This window comes from Chamaea fasciata, unplaced genomic scaffold (genome assembly GCF_029207755.1).
Source record: "Chamaea fasciata isolate MVZ Bird 193981 ecotype frontalis unplaced genomic scaffold, bChaFas1.0.hap1 SCAF_282, whole genome shotgun sequence".
Lineage (NCBI taxonomy): Eukaryota > Metazoa > Chordata > Aves > Passeriformes > Sylviidae > Chamaea > Chamaea fasciata.
Genome location: NW_027094367.1, coordinates 27,102 through 43,317, shown reverse-complemented (window position 1 = coordinate 43,317; position 16,216 = coordinate 27,102). Strand labels below are relative to the sequence as shown.

General features: G+C 53.9%; 6 long non-coding RNA genes across 6 annotated transcripts; all 6 read right to left on the bottom strand.

Annotated features, from left to right (window-relative positions):
* Nucleotides 1–75: 75 nt before the first annotated feature.
* Nucleotides 76–1,620, bottom strand: LOC136305102 (uncharacterized). The gene is made up of 3 exons (XR_010725036.1): nt 1,538–1,620; nt 265–1,460; nt 76–174 (listed from the first exon to the last, which is right to left on the bottom strand). It is a non-coding gene; the product is annotated as an uncharacterized lncRNA (long non-coding RNA).
* Nucleotides 1,621–1,978: 358 nt separating this feature from the next.
* Nucleotides 1,979–5,958, bottom strand: LOC136305100 (uncharacterized). The gene is made up of 7 exons (XR_010725034.1): nt 5,335–5,958; nt 5,105–5,244; nt 4,918–4,996; nt 3,645–4,840; nt 3,415–3,554; nt 3,228–3,306; nt 1,979–3,150 (listed from the first exon to the last, which is right to left on the bottom strand). It is a non-coding gene; the product is annotated as an uncharacterized lncRNA (long non-coding RNA).
* Nucleotides 5,959–5,989: 31 nt separating this feature from the next.
* Nucleotides 5,990–6,895, bottom strand: LOC136305099 (uncharacterized). Its single transcript, XR_010725033.1, has 3 exons — nt 6,795–6,895; nt 6,608–6,686; nt 5,990–6,530 (listed from the first exon to the last, which is right to left on the bottom strand). It is a non-coding gene; the product is annotated as an uncharacterized lncRNA (long non-coding RNA).
* On the bottom strand, nt 6,890–9,338 carry LOC136305098 (uncharacterized). The gene is made up of 5 exons (XR_010725032.1): nt 8,715–9,338; nt 8,485–8,624; nt 8,298–8,376; nt 7,025–8,220; nt 6,890–6,934 (listed from the first exon to the last, which is right to left on the bottom strand). It is a non-coding gene; the product is annotated as an uncharacterized lncRNA (long non-coding RNA).
* A 31-nt stretch (nt 9,339–9,369) lies between these two features.
* On the bottom strand, nt 9,370–10,275 carry LOC136305096 (uncharacterized). Its single transcript, XR_010725030.1, has 3 exons — nt 10,175–10,275; nt 9,988–10,066; nt 9,370–9,910 (listed from the first exon to the last, which is right to left on the bottom strand). It is a non-coding gene; the product is annotated as an uncharacterized lncRNA (long non-coding RNA).
* A 2,165-nt stretch (nt 10,276–12,440) lies between these two features.
* LOC136305097 (uncharacterized) lies at nt 12,441–13,636 on the bottom strand. The gene is made up of 3 exons (XR_010725031.1): nt 13,482–13,636; nt 13,307–13,383; nt 12,441–13,146 (listed from the first exon to the last, which is right to left on the bottom strand). It is a non-coding gene; the product is annotated as an uncharacterized lncRNA (long non-coding RNA).
* Between the last annotated feature and the right edge of the window lie 2,580 nt (nt 13,637–16,216).

Sequence of the window (16,216 nt, the reverse complement as noted above, 5' to 3'; positions counted from 1 at the left end):
TCACCTCAACTCCCCGGCCGTTAGCCAAGCCTACCTGGATGGGGCCTTCACAAGGAGAAGGTCAAGGCTCCATCACAGACTCCTGGAATGCTCCCGGAGGGCTCACGGGTGAGGTGACCCGGGTCTGTCGTCCGGTTGGTGAGACGGGAGCTCGGCCTCCTGCGCGTGGACTCCCTAAAACGCACAGTAACGGAGGCTTAGAGCTGCACCAGCGAGTGAGGCTTGAGCAAGAGCAACGGCTTCTGTCCACCCGTCACTGCTCACCTCGCCCACGTCAGCTTGACTGCTGAGATCCGGCTTCACCTCCTAAAAACAAAGAAAGAACAGAGCTGTAACATGGCCACCGTTTACACCTCCCCTGCAAATCAAAACAGTGACTGACCTTCTAGGGGAGCCCCCGCACCTGGAATGGGGGCCTCTGCCACAGATTTCATCCATCTGCATCTGAAAGAAAGTTAGGACAACAGTCAGAGTGCTGCAGGATACCTTGACAGCCCCAGACATCTTGTGGCAATCTAGACATATCCTCTACAGCCCTACTACACCCCACATCACAAACTTCAAGCCCGTGGGACTCTTACCCTATTACCCCTACACCCAGACTGAGACGCAAGGCAGAGCAGCTCCGGGCCAAACACACACCAACACCCGTGACACAGCACAGGACAAACGAGGGGACACAACAGGGACAGAAAACTCTGGCCAGAAAAATGACCCTCAGGGTCCAGAGAACTCAGGATGAGATGACCGAGGTGAGACTGAAGGTGAGCTGGCCAGGCTCAGAGACCCCTGCAGGAACAAGATGCCATCGGGATGACTTATGCCAAGAAACGCAGACATGGATGTCCGAGAATCCTACGGTCAGAATCCTCTACCTGTCTTTGCATTCTCACAAGACCTAACCCGCCGGAATGGATCGGGGCGGTGCACGGCTGTCAGTACAGCTCAGAACAAGACCTGAAGAGGCATCGGCCTGGATGGTGCTGAAGACAGATGGATTCTGATGTGTGTCCGAGCACCAAAGACAAAAGCACCTGGCCCAGGAAAACAGAGATCAAAGATGCTAAGATCGATGCCTGGAGTTTTGAGAGGCCCCAGGAAGGGCTACAGCAAAAGACACAAAAGACAAGAAGCACAAAAGACACAGAGTGCACAACGGACACAACACACCCTGGGACTGCTCTGCCCTGCACGCCTCAGCACTGTGATCCAGAATGAGACTCTCCCTGGATGTAGCCTAAGGGGTCACATCTTGGACATCCCTGTCTCCAAACCTGACTCAAAAAATCCCTCCCAGTGGCCCCTGATCCCACACCCCGCCTTCATCCCCTCTGTGGGGCTCCAAGCCCTCCACTTATCTCTCAGACGTCCAGGGAGGCAAATCTGTGCCGGGTCCTAAAGAAGGCCGCCTCTCCCCCAGGGAAATTCCAGCTCTCGCCGGGCTGGTGTCTCCTAGCCAGCTACAATAAAGAAAACCAAACATCAAAGCATAATCTTAGCAGCACATCAGCCAAAAACCAGCAGCTCTGCTACTCACCGTCTCTTCAGCAGGCCCGGGTCCTCGGCCCCGTGCTTCAGCTGCGCTCAGAGGCCAACGCCGGCGTCGCAGGGTCGGCCTGGGTTAAGAGCAGACAAGGTGATGTGGCAGCGCTGGAACTCGGGGGGACCCTCCCTCCTTCTCCTCCCTGACTCACCTCAACTCCCCGGCCGTTAGCCAAGCCTACCTGGATGGGGCCTTCACAAGGAGAAGGTCAAGGCTCCATCACAGACTCCTGGAATGCTCCCGGAGGGCTCACGGGTGAGGTGACCCGGGTCTGTCGTCCGGTTGGTGAGAGGGGAGCTCGGCCTCCTGCGCGTGGACTCCCTAAAACGCACAGTAACGGAGGCTTAGAGCTGCACCAGCGAGTGAGGCTTGAGCAAGAGCAACGGCTTCTGTCCACCCGTCACTGCTCACCTCGCCCACGTCAGCTTGACTGCTGAGATCCGGCTTCACCTCCTAAAAACAAAGAAAGAACAGAGCTGTAACATGGCCACCGTTTACACCTCCCCTGCAAATCAAAACAGTGACTGACCTTCTAGGGGAGCCCCCGCACCTGGAATGGGGGCCTCTGCCACAGATTTCATCCATCTGCATCTGAAAGAAAGTTAGGACAACAGTCAGAGTGCTGCAGGATACCTTGACAGCCCCAGACATCTTGTGGCAATCTAGACATATCCTCTACAGCCCTACTACACCCCACATCACAAACTTCAAGCCCGTGGGACTCTTACCCTATTACCCCTACACCCAGACTGAGACGCAAGGCAGAGCAGCTCCGGGCCAAACACACACCAACACCCGTGACACAGCACAGGACAAACGAGGGGACACAACAGGGACAGAAAACTCTGGCCAGAAAAATGACCCTCAGGGTCCAGAGAACTCAGGATGAGATGACCGAGGTGAGACTGAAGGTGAGCTGGCCAGGCTCAGAGACCCCTGCAGGAACAAGATGCCATCGGGATGACTTATGCCAAGAAACGCAGACATGGATGTCCGAGAATCCTACGGTCAGAATCCTCTACCTGTCTTTGCATTCTCACAAGACCTAACCCGCCGGAATGGATCGGGGCGGTGCACGGCTGTCAGTACAGCTCAGAACAAGACCTGAAGAGGCATCGGCCTGGATGGTGCTGAAGACAGATGGATTCTGATGTGTGTCCGAGCACCAAAGACAAAAGCACCTGGCCCAGGAAAACAGAGATCAAAGATGCTAAGATCGATGCCTGGAGTTTTGAGAGGCCCCAGGAAGGGCTACAGCAAAAGACACAAAAGACAAGAAGCACAAAAGACACAGAGTGCACAACGGACACAACACACCCTGGGACTGCTCTGCCCTGCACGCCTCAGCACTGTGATCCAGAATGAGACTCTCCCTGGATGTAGCCTAAGGGGTCACATCTTGGACATCCCTGTCTCCAAACCTGACTCAAAAAATCCCTCCCGGTGGCCCCTGATCCCACACCCCGCCTTCATCCCCTCTGTGGGGCTCCAAGCCCTCCACTTATCTCTCAGACGTCCAGGGAGGCAAATCTGTGCCGGGTCCTAAAGAAGGCCGCCTCTCCCCCAGGGAAATTCCAGCTCTCGCCGGGCTGGTGTCTCCTAGCCAGCTACAATAAAGAAAACCAAACATCAAAGCATAATCTTAGCAGCACATCAGCCAAAAACCAGCAGCTCTGCTACTCACCGTCTCTTCAGCAGGCCCGGGTCCTCGGCCCCGTGCTTCAGCTGCGCTCAGAGGCCAACGCCGGCCTCGCAGGGTCGGCCTGGGTTAAGAGCAGACAAGGTGATGTGGCAGCGCTGGAACTCGAGGGGACCCTCCCTCCTTCTCCTCCCTGACTCACCTCAACTCCCCGGCCGTTAGCCAAGCCTACCTGGATGGGGCCTTCACAAGGAGAAGATCAAGGCTCCATCACAGACTCCTGGAATGCTCCCGGAGGGCTCACGGGTGAGGTGACCCGGGTCTGTCGTCCGGTTGGTGAGACGGGAGCTCGGCCTCCTGCGCGTGGACTCCCTAAAACGCACTGTAACGGAGGCTTAGAGCTGCACCAGCGAGTGAGGCTTGAGCAAGAGCAACGGCTTCTGTCCACCCGTCACTGCTCACCTCGCCCACGTCAGCTTGACTGCTGAGATCCGGCTTCACCTCCTAAAAACAAAGAAAGAACAGAGCTGTAACATGGCCACCGTTTACACCTCCCCTGCAAATCAAAACAGTGACTGACCTTCTGGGGGAGCCCCCGCACCTGGAATGGGGGCCTCTGCCACAGATTTCATCCATCTGCATCTGAAAGAAAGTTAGGACAACAGTCAGAGTGCTGCAGGATACCTTGACAGCCCCAGACATCTTGTGGCAATCTAGACATATCCTCTACAGCCCTACTACACCCCACATCACAAACTTCAAGCCCGTGGGACTCTTACCCTATTACCCCTACACCCAGACTGAGACGCAAGGCAGAGCAGCTCCGGGCCAAACACACACCAACACCCGTGACACAGCACAGGACAAACGAGGGGACACAACAGGGACAGAAAACTCTGGCCAGAAAAATGACCCTCAGGGTCCAGAGAACTCAGGATGAGATGACCGAGGTGAGACTGAAGGTGAGCTGGCCAGGCTCAGAGACCCCTGCAGGAACAAGATGCCATCGGGATGACTTATGCCAAGAAACGCAGACATGGATGTCCGAGAATCCTACGGTCAGAATCCTCTACCTGTCTTTGCATTCTCACAAGACCTAACCCGCCGGAATGGATCGGGGCGGTGCACGGCTGTCAGTACAGCTCAGAACAAGACCTGAAGAGGCATCGGCCTGGATGGTGCTGAAGACAGATGGATTCTGATGTGTGTCCGAGCACCAAAGACAAAAGCACCTGGCCCAGGAACACAGAGATCAAAGATGCTAAGATCGATGCCTGGAGTTTTGAGAGGCCCCAGGAAGGGCTACAGCAAAAGACACAAAAGACAAGAAGCACAAAAGACACAGAGTGCACAACGGACACAACACACCCTGGGACTGCTCTGCCCTGCACGCCTCAGCACTGTGATCCAGAATGAGACTCTCCCTGGATGTAGCCTAAGGGGTCACATCTTGGACATCCCTGTCTCCAAACCTGACTCAAAAAATCCCTCCCGGTGGCCCCTGATCCCACACCCCGCCTTCATCCCCTCTGTGGGGCTCCAAGCCCTCCACTTATCTCTCAGACGTCCAGGGAGGCAAATCTGTGCCGGGTCCTAAAGAAGGCCGCCTCTCCCCCAGGGAAATTCCAGCTCTCGCCGGGCTGGTGTCTCCTAGCCAGCTACAATAAAGAAAACCAAACATCAAAGCATAATCTTAGCAGCACATCAGCCAAAAACCAGCAGCTCTGCTACTCACCGTCTCTTCAGCAGGCCCGGGTCCTCGGCCCCGTGCTTCAGCTGCGCTCAGAGGCCAACGCCGGCCTCGCAGGGTCGGCCTGGGTTAAGAGCAGACAAGGTGACGTGGCAGCGCTGGAACTCGAGGGGACCCTCCCTCCTTCTCCTCCCTGACTCACCTCAGCTCCCCGGCCGTTAGCCAAGCCTACCTGGATGGGGCCTTCACAAGGAGAAGATCAAGGCTCCATCACAGACTCCTGGAATGCTCCCGGAGGGCTCACGGGTGAGGTGACCCGGGTCTGTCGTCCGGTTGGTGAGACGGGAGCTCGGCCTCCTGCGCGTGGACTCCCTAAAACGCACAGTAACGGAGGCTTAGAGCTGCACCAGCGAGTGAGGCTTGAGCAAGAGCAACGGCGCCTGTCCACCCGTCACTGCTCACCTCGCCCACGTCAGCTTGACTGCTGAGATCCGGCTTCACCTCCTAAAAACAAAGAAAGAACAGAGCTGTAACATGGCCACCGTTTACACCTCCCCTGCAAATCAAAACAGTGACTGACCTTCTGGGGGAGCCCCCGCACCTGGAATGGGGGCCTCTGCCACAGATTTCATCCATCTGCATCTGAAAGAAAGTTAGGACAACAGTCAGAGTGCTGCAGGATACCTTGACAGCCCCAGACATCTTGTGGCAATCTAGACATATCCTCTACAGCCCTACTACACCCCACATCACAAACTTCAAGCCCGTGGGACTCTTACCCTATTACCCCTACAGCCAGACTGAGACGCAAGGCAGAGCAGCTCCGGGCCAAACACACACCAACACCCGTGACACAGCACAGGACAAACGAGGGGACACAACAGGGACAGAAAACTCTGGCCAGAAAAATGACCCTCAGGGTCCAGAGAACTCAGGATGAGATGACCGAGGTGAGACTGAAGGTGAGCTGGCCAGGCTCAGAGAACCCTGCAGGAACAAGATGCCATCGGGATGACTTATGCCAAGAAACGCAGACATGGATGTCCGAGAATCCTACGGTCAGAATCCTCTACCTGTCTTTGCATTCTCACAAGACCTAACCCCCCGGAATGGATCGGGGCGGTGCACGGCTGTCAGTACAGCTCAGAACAAGACCTGAAGAGGCATCGGCCTGGATGGTGCTGAAGACAGATGGATTCTGATGTGTGTCCGAGCACCAAAGACAAAAGCACCTGGCCCAGGAACACAGAGATCAAAGATGCTAAGATCGATGCCTGGAGTTTTGAGAGGCCCCAGGAAGGGCTACAGCAAAAGACACAAAAGACAAGAAGCACAAAAGACACAGAGTGCACAACGGACACAACACACCCTGGGACTGCTCTGCCCTGCACGCCTCAGCACTGTGATCCAGAATGAGACTCTCCCTGGATGTAGCCTAAGGGGTCACATCTTGGACATCCCTGTCTCCAAACCTGACTCAAAAAATCCCTCCCGGTGGCCCCTGATCCCACACCCCGCCTTCATCCCCTCTGTGGGGCTCCAAGCCCTCCACTTATCTCTCAGACGTCCAGGGAGGCAAATCTGTGCCGGGTCCTCAAGAAGGCCGCCTCTCCCCCAGGGAAATTCCAGCTCTCGCCGGGCTGGTGTCTCCTAGCCAGCTACAATAAAGAAAACCAAACATCAAAGCATAATCTTAGCAGCACATCAGCCAAAAACCAGCAGCTCTGCTACTCACCGTCTCTTCAGCAGGCCCGGGTCCTCGGCCCCGTGCTTCAGCTGCGCTCAGAGGCCAACGCCGGCCTCGCAGGGTCGGCCTGGGTTAAGAGCAGACAAGGTGACGTGGCAGCGCTGGAACTCGGGGGGACCCTCCCTCCTTCTCCTCCCTGACTCACCTCAACTCCCCGGCCGTTAGCCAAGCCTACCTGGATGGGGCCTTCACAAGGAGAAGATCAAGGCTCCATCACAGACTCCTGGAATGCTCCCGGAGGGCTCACGGGTGAGGTGACCCGGGTCTGTCGTCCGGTTGGTGAGAGGGGAGCTCGGCCTCCTGCGCGTGGACTCCCTAAAACGCACAGTAACGGAGGCTTAGAGCTGCACCAGCGAGTGAGGCTTGAGCAAGAGCAACGGCTTCTGTCCACCCGTCACTGCTCACCTCGCCCACGTCAGCTTGACTGCTGAGATCCGGCTTCACCTCCTAAAAACAAAGAAAGAACAGAGCTGTAACATGGCCACCGTTTACACCTCCCCTGCAAATCAAAACAGTGACTGACCTTCTGGGGGAGCCCCCGCACCTGGAATGGGGGCCTCTGCCACAGATTTCATCCATCTGCATCTGAAAGAAAGTTAGGACAACAGTCAGAGTGCTGCAGGATACCTTGACAGCCCCAGACATCTTGTGGCAATCTAGACATATCCTCTACAGCCCTACTACACCCCACATCACAAACTTCAAGCCCGTGGGACTCTTACCCTATTACCCCTACACCCAGACTGAGACGCAAGGCAGAGCAGCTCCGGGCCAAACACACACCAACACCCGTGACACAGCACAGGACAAACGAGGGGACACAACAGGGACAGAAAACTCTGGCCAGAAAAATGACCCTCAGGGTCCAGAGAACTCAGGATGAGATGACCGAGGTGAGACTGAAGGTGAGCTGGCCAGGCTCAGAGACCCCTGCAGGAACAAGATGCCATCGGGATGACTTATGCCAAGAAACGCAGACATGGATGTCCGAGAATCCTACGGTCAGAATCCTCTACCTGTCTTTGCATTCTCACAAGACCTAACCCGCCGGAATGGATCGGGGCGGTGCACGGCTGTCAGTACAGCTCAGAACAAGACCTGAAGAGGCATCGGCCTGGATGGTGCTGAAGACAGATGGATTCTGATGTGTGTCCGAGCACCAAAGACAAAAGCACCTGGCCCAGGAACACAGAGATCAAAGATGCTAAGATCGATGCCTGGAGTTTTGAGAGGCCCCAGGAAGGGCTACAGCAAAAGACACAAAAGACAAGAAGCACAAAAGACACAGAGTGCACAACGGACACAACACACCCTGGGACTGCTCTGCCCTGCACGCCTCAGCACTGTGATCCAGAATGAGACTCTCCCTGGATGTAGCCTAAGGGGTCACATCTTGGACATCCCTGTCTCCAAACCTGACTCAAAAAATCCCTCCCGGTGGCCCCTGATCCCACACCCCGCCTTCATCCCCTCTGTGGGGCTCCAAGCCCTCCACTTATCTCTCAGACGTCCAGGGAGGCAAATCTGTGCCGGGTCCTAAAGAAGGCCGCCTCTCCCCCAGGGAAATTCCAGCTCTCGCCGGGCTGGTGTCTCCTAGCCAGCTACAATAAAGAAAACCAAACATCAAAGCATAATCTTAGCAGCACATCAGCCAAAAACCAGCAGCTCTGCTACTCACCGTCTCTTCAGCAGGCCCGGGTCCTCGGCCCCGTGCTTCAGCTGCGCTCAGAGGCCAACGCCGGCCTCGCAGGGTCGGCCTGGGTTAAGAGCAGACAAGGTGACGTGGCAGCGCTGGAACTCGAGGGGACCCTCCCTCCTTCTCCTCCCTGACTCACCTCAGCTCCCCGGCCGTTAGCCAAGCCTACCTGGATGGGGCCTTCACAAGGAGAAGATCAAGGCTCCATCACAGACTCCTGGAATGCTCCCGGAGGGCTCACGGGTGAGGTGACCCGGGTCTGTCGTCCGGTTGGTGAGACGGGAGCTCGGCCTCCTGCGCGTGGACTCCCTAAAACGCACAGTAACGGAGGCTTAGAGCTGCACCAGCGAGTGAGGCTTGAGCAAGAGCAACGGCGCCTGTCCACCCGTCACTGCTCACCTCGCCCACGTCAGCTTGACTGCTGAGATCCGGCTTCACCTCCTAAAAACAAAGAAAGAACAGAGCTGTAACATGGCCACCGTTTACACCTCCCCTGCAAATCAAAACAGTGACTGACCTTCTGGGGGAGCCCCCGCACCTGGAATGGGGGCCTCTGCCACAGATTTCATCCATCTGCATCTGAAAGAAAGTTAGGACAACAGTCAGAGTGCTGCAGGATACCTTGACAGCCCCAGACATCTTGTGGCAATCTAGACATATCCTCTACAGCCCTACTACACCCCACATCACAAACTTCAAGCCCGTGGGACTCTTACCCTATTACCCCTACAGCCAGACTGAGACGCAAGGCAGAGCAGCTCCGGGCCAAACACACACCAACACCCGTGACACAGCACAGGACAAACGAGGGGACACAACAGGGACAGAAAACTCTGGCCAGAAAAATGACCCTCAGGGTCCAGAGAACTCAGGATGAGATGACCGAGGTGAGACTGAAGGTGAGCTGGCCAGGCTCAGAGAACCCTGCAGGAACAAGATGCCATCGGGATGACTTATGCCAAGAAACGCAGACATGGATGTCCGAGAATCCTACGGTCAGAATCCTCTACCTGTCTTTGCATTCTCACAAGACCTAACCCCCCGGAATGGATCGGGGCGGTGCACGGCTGTCAGTACAGCTCAGAACAAGACCTGAAGAGGCATCGGCCTGGATGGTGCTGAAGACAGATGGATTCTGATGTGTGTCCGAGCACCAAAGACAAAAGCACCTGGCCCAGGAACACAGAGATCAAAGATGCTAAGATCGATGCCTGGAGTTTTGAGAGGCCCCAGGAAGGGCTACAGCAAAAGACACAAAAGACAAGAAGCACAAAAGACACAGAGTGCACAACGGACACAACACACCCTGGGACTGCTCTGCCCTGCACGCCTCAGCACTGTGATCCAGAATGAGACTCTCCCTGGATGTAGCCTAAGGGGTCACATCTTGGACATCCCTGTCTCCAAACCTGACTCAAAAAATCCCTCCCGGTGGCCCCTGATCCCACACCCCGCCTTCATCCCCTCTGTGGGGCTCCAAGCCCTCCACTTATCTCTCAGACGTCCAGGGAGGCAAATCTGTGCCGGGTCCTCAAGAAGGCCGCCTCTCCCCCAGGGAAATTCCAGCTCTCGCCGGGCTGGTGTCTCCTAGCCAGCTACAATAAAGAAAACCAAACATCAAAGCATAATCTTAGCAGCACATCAGCCAAAAACCAGCAGCTCTGCTACTCACCGTCTCTTCAGCAGGCCCGGGTCCTCGGCCCCGTGCTTCAGCTGCGCTCAGAGGCCAACGCCGGCCTCGCAGGGTCGGCCTGGGTTAAGAGCAGACAAGGTGACGTGGCAGCGCTGGAACTCGGGGGGACCCTCCCTCCTTCTCCTCCCTGACTCACCTCAACTCCCCGGCCGTTAGCCAAGCCTACCTGGATGGGGCCTTCACAAGGAGAAGATCAAGGCTCCATCACAGACTCCTGGAATGCTCCCGGAGGGCTCACGGGTGAGGTGACCCGGGTCTGTCGTCCGGTTGGTGAGAGGGGAGCTCGGCCTCCTGCGCGTGGACTCCCTAAAACGCACAGTAACGGAGGCTTAGAGCTGCACCAGCGAGTGAGGCTTGAGCAAGAGCAACGGCTTCTGTCCACCCGTCACTGCTCACCTCGCCCACGTCAGCTTGACTGCTGAGATCCGGCTTCACCTCCTAAAAACAAAGAAAGAACAGAGCTGTAACATGGCCACCGTTTACACCTCCCCTGCAAATCAAAACAGTGACTGACCTTCTGGGGGAGCCCCCGCACCTGGAATGGGGGCCTCTGCCACAGATTTCATCCATCTGCATCTGAAAGAAAGTTAGGACAACAGTCAGAGTGCTGCAGGATACCTTGACAGCCCCAGACATCTTGTGGCAATCTAGACATATCCTCTACAGCCCTACTACACCCCACATCACAAACTTCAAGCCCGTGGGACTCTTACCCTATTACCCCTACACCCAGACTGAGACGCAAGGCAGAGCAGCTCCGGGCCAAACACACACCAACACCCGTGACACAGCACAGGACAAACGAGGGGACACAACAGGGACAGAAAACTCTGGCCAGAAAAATGACCCTCAGGGTCCAGAGAACTCAGGATGAGATGACCGAGGTGAGACTGAAGGTGAGCTGGCCAGGCTCAGAGACCCCTGCAGGAACAAGATGCCATCGGGATGACTTATGCCAAGAAACGCAGACATGGATGTCCGAGAATCCTACGGTCAGAATCCTCTACCTGTCTTTGCATTCTCACAAGACCTAACCCGCCGGAATGGATCGGGGCGGTGCACGGCTGTCAGTACAGCTCAGAACAAGACCTGAAGAGGCATCGGCCTGGATGGTGCTGAAGACAGATGGATTCTGATGTGTGTCCGAGCACCAAAGACAAAAGCACCTGGCCCAGGAACACAGAGATCAAAGATGCTAAGACTGATGACAGGATTTTTGATACCCCCCTCAAAGGGCTAAGGGAAAAGGCACGAAGCACAAGATGCCCAAAAGACAGAGTGCACAACAGATACAACACACCTTGGGACTGCTCTGCCCTACACACCTCAGCACTGTGACCCAAAATGAAACTTTCCCTTTTTCTAGCCTAAGGGATCACATCTTGCATCCCCCCATCTCCAAGCCTAACACAAAAAATCCCTCCCGGTGACCCCTGCCTGGCCCCCCTCTTTCATCCCCTCTATGGCTCCGAGCCCTCCACTTATCTCTCAGATGTCTGGGGAGGTTAATCCACGCTGAGTCCCAAAGAAGGCCGCCTCTTCCTCAGGGAAATTCCTGCTGTCACCAGGCTGTTGTTTCCTAGTCAGCTGCAATAAAGAAAACTAAACATCAAAGCATAAGCTTAGCAGCACATCAGCCAAAAACCAGCAGCTCTGCTACTCACCGTCGCCTTGGCATACCCGGGTCCTCAGGCCCCGTGTGTGCTTCAGCTGAGCTCGGAGGCCGACGCTCGCAGCGCCAAAGCCTTAGAGGCATTACTGGCACCGAGCCCACCCACCGTGGCCTCCATTAGGGCTGTGAGCATCCCCGGTTAGAGCAGGACAGGAACGCAGGGTGGACATCCCCGGTGAACCTCAACCCTGTGGACTCTGCCCCATCACTGTCACTTCCTGCCTGGCCCTAGCTTAGGGCTACTGCCTGCACCTCTCAGGACTTCTGGCCTTGTCTTGCGTTAGGATTGCTGCCGGCACCTGCTCTCAGGGAAACAGTGTTGGCAGCAGCGCTGTGAGGGCCGGGATGCCTGTACTCTGACTTGTATCCTAGGCTGTACCCCTGATTTTCACTGTGTGTTCTCTAGTCCTTGAGTCCTTTGCCTCAGCCCCTGTGTGTATCACTGTAACCTCCCCCCTTCTGAACCCTGCTTCTTCAGAGCCCTAGACCTTGCAGCCGGGGACGCTCTGCACCGTTAGGGTCCCAAGAGCTGTCCCGCACGCAGGACAGGTACATCCACAGTTGTTCCCTGCCTACCCTAAGAAACGTGGCCCTGAGACAGGGCAGAGGCTGACAGAGCCGAACTCTTTGCGGTGGCAAAAGGCACGAAGCCTTACCAACCGCCGCCTCGAGAGGGAAATCAGGAGCACTTCCACCGGCTGCGGAGAGACAGGGAATCCCAGGGTGGGTGGGGCGGGAAACCCCCGTTATCCCCAGCCCTGTTGGATCCTGCTCCCCACTATCGCTTCCTGCCTGGTCCTAGCCTGACAGGGTCTGCACACGTAAGAGCTTCTGGTACATTCCTGCATTAGGACTGTTGCCTGCACCTGCTCTCAGGGAAAGCGTGTTGGTAGCAGTGCTGTGAGGGCCGGTACACCTGTACTCTGGCTTGTATCCTTGCCTGTACCTCTGATTTTCACTGTGTCCTTTACCTCTCAAGCCCTCCTTCAGCCTCTGTGTGTCACTGCAAACTCCCCCTGCGGAACCCTACAAACCCTACACCTTGCAACTGGCATTGTTCCTAATCAGGACACTCCTGGGCCAGGAATCCCCCACTGTACCCTAACCCTGTGGACTTTAAAAGAAGGCCAAAAATGTGAAGCTCCCTAGAACATAGAGATGGGTCAGAACTGCCCTGCCAGGCAAAGGCTGTGGTGCTGCTGAGGAGAAACCCTCTCCCTTTACTTCTGAGGGGACCACCCCACTAGGGCCCTCTCCTCTAAGATAACTTTAAATCACCTCCCGGGAATGAAAAGGTTTTTCCCCTTCTCCGAATCTCCAGCCCCAACACTTAGCTTTAGGAACACAAGGTGAAAATCCATCCTCAACAGAAACGAATGTCTCAGCACCGTGGATGTCAAGATGTTCTCTATGTCCACTTCAGGGCTGCCATATCCAGACTTTGCCTCCGCATCCCCTCACACTACCTAGGACCACAAAACAGAAAATGTGACTGTCCCCCTCCAGAAGAGTAATCCCCAGGGCTCCTCTGCACCGCTGTCCCAGCTCCCCCTCAAATCTTCACTCCACTCCAGAGGCTGCCCGGAGCATACCCAGCAAAAGGAAAACACTTAGCACATTGCTCACCTATGGGTCACCCTGCCTAAAGGCTAACTCCCCGGCTCCCTCTAATCCTTAGCACGTGCCTAGGACAGCAGCAGCACCTACAAAGAAACAAACAAACAAAGAAAAAAAAAAAAGTATGCTGAGTTACTGTGAAACAGCAACCTCCCCGGTCTGACTGAAGCAGCCACAAGTATACCTTAATGCTGCACCCATCTGGCCTCTGGAGCCAGCACATCTGGCAAGGAGACAACCTAAAAAAAAAAAAAAAATGAACAGTGAATGCTTAGAGTTGCACCAGAAAGTCAGACTTGAGCAATAGCAACTACTTTTGTCCACCAGTCACTACTCACCTTGCCCACTCCACCTCGACTGGTGAGACCCAACTCTGCCTCCTAAAACTAAAGACAAAGAACAGCACTGTAACACGGCCACCATTTACACCTTCCCTGCAAACACAAACAGTGACTGCCCTTATTGGGGGAGCCCCCTCACCAGGGATGGGGCGCTCAGCCACGGATTTAATCCATCTGCATCTGAAAGAGAGGACAAAAGTCAAAGGGCAGCAGGATAACTTGACAGCCCCAGACATCTTGTGGCAATCTAGACATATCCTCTACAGCCCTACTACACCCCACATCACAAATTTCAAGCCCTGGGGCTGTTACCCTATTACCCCTACACCCAGACTGAGCAGCAAGGCAGAGCAGCTCCCGGCCAAACACACACCAACACCCGTGACACAGCACAGGACAAACGAGGGGACACAATAGGGACAGAAAACTCTGGCCAGAAGAATGACCCTGAGGGTCCAGAGAACTCAGGATGAGATGACCGAGGTGAGACTGAAGGTGAGCTGGCCAGCCTCAGAGAACCTTGCAGGAACAAGATTCCAACGGGATGACTTGTCCCAGAGACGGATGTCCGAGAATCCTACAGTCAGAATCCTCTACCTGTCTTTGCATTCTTACAGGAGCTAACCCACTGGAATGGATCAGGGCAGTGCACGGCTGTCAATACAGCTCAGAACAAGACCTGAAAAGGCATTGGACCGGATGCTTGTGAAGAGAGATGGATTCTGATGTGTGTCCAAGCACAAGGTTCAACGGCATCAGCACCTGGCCAAGGAACAAGGAGATGTTAAGAACGATGCCTGGCATTTCCTACAGGCCCCTTAAAGGGCCAAGGCAAAGCACACACCACACAAGACACCCAGAAGACACAGAGTGCACAACAGGCAAGTGACACAACATGCCCTGGGACTGCTCTGCCCCGTGCACCACAGCACTGTGAGATCTTCCCTTTATGCAGCCTAAGGGGTCACATCTTGGACATCCCCATCTGCAATTCTGACTGAAAAACCCCTCCCAGTGACCCCTACCCCGGCACCCCCCTTTCATCCCCTCTGTGGCCCAGAGCCCTTCACTTATCTTTGGGATGTTCAGGGATGAGGTGAAGCCCCATCATATGCCAAAGAAGGCCACCTCTGCCTCTCGGAATTCCCTGCTGTCTTTTAGTCAGGTACCATAAAGAAAACCAAACGCTGATGTACAATCTCAGCAGATCTGTTAGCCGGTCAGTGAGGAGGTCTCAATGTAATACCAGTGGACCACCTAAAACACACAACCAGCAATGGATGCTTAGAGCTGCACCAGAGACACCACTACCCTGACCACACAAATACATGAACTCTAGAAAAGAAAACACAAGAAACAGCCCACCAAAAAAAAGCCAGCTATTATTTCTCTTAGTACAAATACAATAAAAATAACTCCTGTGTCCAATCCCCTCAAAAAAACTCCAAAATATATACCCAGAACCCCCCCATCCTAAAAGTAAAAGATCCATTCAACTATAAACAATATCTCCCAAATTATCCTTAACTATAGAACACACACTATAGCCAAACAAGCTAAATAAATAAACCCCTCCAACACAATAAACAGTAATCTGATTATAAATATTAGGAAACCCTAAAAAATGAACTCCAGCACCTTACCTCAAACCCACCAAAAAAACACTACACACCATGGTAAAAGCAACCACTAAATAAATAAAAACCTGCCCTATACCTCACACTACAACCAATTACACCACTGTAAACCTCAGGAAACAGATCCTTGGAAAACATAATACCCCACCAAAAGAAACTTCAACAACAAAACTCAGTTCAGAAACAACCTAATCCGCATATAAACTAGGATACCTAACATGAAAGAGACCATATGCCTCATCATATACCATCTCCTAGTAAAATAAAGCTACACAATAAGTTATTAACAGCCACTTTAAAACCATCATATAGAAAAAAATCAAAAGAAAATTAAAAGCTGCATCTAACAAAACACCTAAAGTTCAACCAGCCAAGGTAGCCCTACCCAATCTGAATCCTTTAACACAATGAACAAAACCCCAATAACACATATCAGAAGCCTATCAAAGAAAGCTATTTAATTCTGCCTCAAATACAAACCCACCCATAAAGTTATCTTCACTCAAAAACCAAATTACATGTAAGAAATAACACCAAAAAAATCAAACAAAAGACCCCATATCATCAAAGAACGTAAGAGTGAATAAAAACCATATACAAGTACCCCAACTCATTAAAAATCGAGGTGAAAAGAAATCCCTCTCAGTTTGAACATAGACAGCAACAGAAGAGAAGTTTTGTCACTCAATTTGAACTCCTTTTGCTTCCATAACCCCGTTTTCTTCTAGGAGCACTAGGAAGAGACCAACAAAACAAAGCCAAAAAGGAGAAAAATCTGCCCTAAAACCCAATACTGGCTTACCTGCTGCTGTCTGGCATAAAGAAACATTCCACATCCACGTGCTCCTGCAGGCAGCGCAAGAGGTTTTCCCCACTGCTGTAAAAACCACGCTTAGAAACTCAACACGAGTTCCTCACCCTCCGCAGCTCAATGGAAAACT